Raw genomic sequence first — 4,318 nt, forward strand, 5'->3', positions numbered from 1 at the left:
GAATTCGGTAAAGTAGCAGGATACAAAATTAATGCACAGAAATAGAAATTAAGGAAACGCTCCCATTTACCATTGTAACAAAAAGAATAAAAGACCTAGGAATAAACCTACCTAAGGCGGTAAAAGACCTGTACTCAGAAAACTATAACACTGATGAAAGAAATCAAAGATGACACAGAGGGGGAGATATACCATGTTCTTGGATCGGAAGAATCAATACTGTAAAAATGACTATACTACCCAAAGCAATCTACAGATTCAATGCAACCCCTATCAAATTACCAATGGCATTTTTCACAGAATTAGAACAAAAAATGAATCAGACTCCCTGACCTCAGGCTACACTACAGGGCTACTATGGTAATCAAGGCAGTATGGTACTGGCACAAAAACAGAAATATAGATCAATGGAACAGGATAGAAAGCCCAGAGATAAACCTACACACCTATGGTTACCTAATCTCTGACAAAGGAGGCCAGAATATACAATGGAGCAAAGACGGCCTCTTCAATAAGAGAACCCATGTCCCCTGCATTGGCAGGCGGACCCTCAACCACTGCGCCACCAGGGAAGCCCCAAAGACCTAAATTTTTGACCCACCTCCTAGAGTACTGAGAATAAAAACAAATAAACAAATGGGACCTAATAAAACTTCAAACCTTTTGCACAGCAAAGGAAACCATAAGCAAGATGAAAAGACAACCCTCAGAATGGGAGAAAAAATTTGCAAATGAAGCAACTGACAAAGGATTAATCTCCCAAATATACAAACAGCTCAAGCAGCTCAATATCAAAAAAACCCAATAAAAAAATCGGTGGAAGACCTAAACAGACATTTCTCCAAAGACATAGAGACGGCCAACAAACACATGAAAAGATGCTCAACATCACTAATTATTAGAGAAATGCAAATCAAAACTACGATGAGCTATCACCTCATAGTGGTCAGAATGGCCATCATCAAAAAAATCTACAAACAATAAATGATGGAGAGAGTGTGGAGAAAAGGGAACCCTCCTACACTATATGGAGAAGAGTATTGCAGGTCCCTTAAAATACTAAAACTACAACTACCATATGACCCAGCAATCACACTACTGGGCATATACCCTGCTGAGAAAACCATAATTCAAAAAGAGTCATGTACCCCAATGTTCAATGCAGCACTATTTACATTAGCCAGGGCATGTAAACAATCTAAGTGTCCACTGACACTTTATCCATGAATGGATAAAGAAAATGTGGTGTGTGTATACATATATATATATATATATATATATATATATAAAATGGAATATTACTCAGCCATAACAAGGAACGAAAGTGGGTCATTTGTACAGATGTGGATGGACCTAGAGTCTGTCATACAGAGTGAAATCAGAAAGAGAAAAATATTGTATATCAATGCATGTATTTGCAATCTAGAAAAACGGTACAGATGAACCTAATTCCAGGGCACAGATAGAGATGCAGACATAGACAATGGATGTGTGAACACAGAAGGGGAAGGGGATGGTGGGATGAATTGAGAGATTAGGTTTGACATAAATACACTACCATGTGTAAAACAGATAGCTAGTGGGAACCAGCGGTATAGCACAGGGAGCTCAGCTCGGTGCTCTGTGATGACCTAGATGGGAGGGAGGGAGGGGATATATGTATACATATAGCTGACTCACTTCCTTGTACAGCAAAAACACAACATTGTAAAATAATTATACTCCAATTAAAAAAGATAAAGGAGCAGATTCAGAGCCCTTCCCTTAATAATTAAAGAACTGGGGTTATTTAAAAAAAAAAATTCAAATCAGCATGGGATTTCTACCATCAAACTCCCAAAACCTGAAAAAGCCATACGTTACTTTAGAGCGACATCTTTGAATAATTATTTACACAATAGTTTCATTAGGGAACTGGTGACCAAAACCACCTGCCTTGGCCAGGCTCGCTTGCTTGAGCTGTCTGACAACAGGAGGTTCCGATAAGGAACAAGGTGCGTCAGCAGAAAGCTAACCCGAAAACTAACCGGGAGGGGCCAAAAGAGGGAGGAGACGACCAACCTCCCAGAGCCCTTCTCGCTGGATCCATCTTGGCTGAGAGATGTGTGAACCACCCAGAAGGACCCTAAGTCAGACTATGGGCCAAGTGAGATGACTGGCCAGAGACAACCTGGAAGCTAATCCCATCACCATAAAACCTGAGACTGTGAGCCACGTGGCAGAGCAGTTCTTCCTGGGATCCCTCACCCTGCTGCTCTCTGCCCAGGCGTCACTTTCCAATAAAGTCTCTTGCTTTGTCAGCACGTGTGTCTCCTCGGACAATTCACTTCCTAGTGTAAGACAAGAGCCCACTCTTCAGCCTTGGAAGGGTTCCCCTTTCCTCGACAGTTTCTTTTGTATCCTACAACTACTATGAGTTATTTCAATTGTTATTCAATAGTGGATGCAAAATTCCCAACAGATTAACTGGCACAGTTTATAAGACTATAAACATAAAAAGAAAAATTTATTAAATATACGACTGAATGTCCTGGACGGAACTTAGAGCCCAGAGGCCGTATTTGGAAAAGAGATGTTTGCCTTACCCAGCAGACAAACAGAACTTAGAGACAGGGTCGTCACTGCTCATCAGCACAAAGGGACAAAATGTTGAGAAACAAAGATGCAAGTGAAGAAACGTTTTCATCAGCCAACAGCTTGGGTTTACAACTAGGGCCATCTAAAAGGACAACATAGAAGTGAGTAAGTAAAAAAGCCAAACATGCTCACCAGGATCAGGATGGTGCATGTGGCTCTGGCTTCATAGGAAGGTCCAGAAGAAAGTCTATTGCTGAGAATGTATTGGACTTACTGCTTGTATCTGTAAAGAACAAAGACAACAGTCATTAGCCCAGACCCCAAGGCTCAAACACATTACATCAATATCACAGATACAGACGATATTTCCTCTCAATCTATCTGGACTATCCCAGGAAGATATGCATATGTTCCCCCCACCATACTACTGTTTCTGCTCCTCGCTACTCTCACAGGAATGTTAATATATACCAGGAGTTTCAGGATACAGTCGAGGAAATAGAAGCCAATGTACTCAGTGGATGGAGCTAAGAATTTGATCCCCAAAGAGGTACTGGGACAAAGGTTAATGGCCTAGAAACTACTCAGGAAGCAAGTCATGCTGGGGGAAAGCTCCATGCCCTTTCTGTGTAAACAGAAGACATGTTGACTTCCAGCATCATTCAATCCAAAACATGCCATTGGTATATGATCCCTTTAGAGAAAGAAGCAACTTGTTAGCAAAGACCAACTGACCAACAGAGGTCTCAACCCATGCCCCAATTTGAGTTACAAAGTTATAAAGAGTGAGGAATTTCCAAGGATCCCAACCCAGTCTGAATGAAGATAATATGCAAAGTAATATTAGTAGAAACTACTGCATCAATTTAGAAAGTATGTTGGAGACTGATTTTATTTGAAGCTACCAGAAAACTGATTTGCTCACATAGCAAATTGTTTTAATTTAAGAACAAGAGCAAGTCTTTTGTAATAACAAAGCTATTTGGTATCGACTGTTTTATAATAACAAAGATTAATCAACGTAGTATCTATCAATGGAAGACTGAATAAATCATGCTGCATCCTCATAATCAGGGAAGCCCCAGAGTTCTTTTAAATTGGACAACGCCCCTGGTCACACAGAAACCAATGAGTTCAACACCAACAGCCTCAAAGTGGTCTACTTGCCCCCAGAAACATGCCTCTAATTCAGCCTCTAGATCAGGGGATCATAACAACCTGTAAGCCTCATTACATACAGTACTCTATGGAAAGATTATCAATGCTGTGGAAGAGAATCCTGATAAAGAAATCATTATGGAAGTTGGGAAGGATTACACCATTGAAGATGCTATTGTTACTATAAAAAAGCTGTGAAAGCCATAAAGCCTGAAACAATAAATTCGTACTGGAGAAAACTGTGTCCAGATGACTTCACAGGATTTAAAACAAAGCCATTCAGGCTTCCCTGGTGGCGCAGTGGTTAAGAATCCACCTGCCAATGCAGGGGACACAGGTTCGAGCCCTGGTCCAGGAAGATCCCACATTCCGTGGAGCAGCTAAGTCCGTGCACCACAACTACTGAGCCCATGTGCTGCAACAACTGAAGCCCATGTGTCTAGAGCCCGTGCTCTGCAACAACAGAAGCCACCGCAATGAGACGCCTGTGCACCGCAACGAAGAGTAGCCCCCACTCGCTGCAACCAGAGAAAGCCCGCATGCAGCAATGAAGACCCAACACAGCCAAAAATAAAATAAATTA

The 4,318-nt window shown here is 41.3% G+C and overlaps 1 protein-coding gene across 1 annotated transcript in view; it reads right to left on the bottom strand.

Moving 5' to 3' along the window:
• LOC114484048 (zinc finger protein 211-like) overlaps positions 1 to 4,318 on the bottom strand; it is a 30,987-nt gene that overhangs the window by 10,665 nt on the left and 16,004 nt on the right. Inside the window, exon 2 of the mRNA XM_024116958.3 lies at positions 2,770 to 2,860. The gene's annotated coding sequence lies outside the window, so the exon portion shown is untranslated. The remainder of the gene's footprint in view (positions 1 to 2,769; positions 2,861 to 4,318) is intronic.

Source organism: Physeter macrocephalus, chromosome 17 (genome assembly GCF_002837175.3).
Source record: "Physeter macrocephalus isolate SW-GA chromosome 17, ASM283717v5, whole genome shotgun sequence".
NCBI lineage: Eukaryota > Metazoa > Chordata > Mammalia > Artiodactyla > Physeteridae > Physeter > Physeter macrocephalus.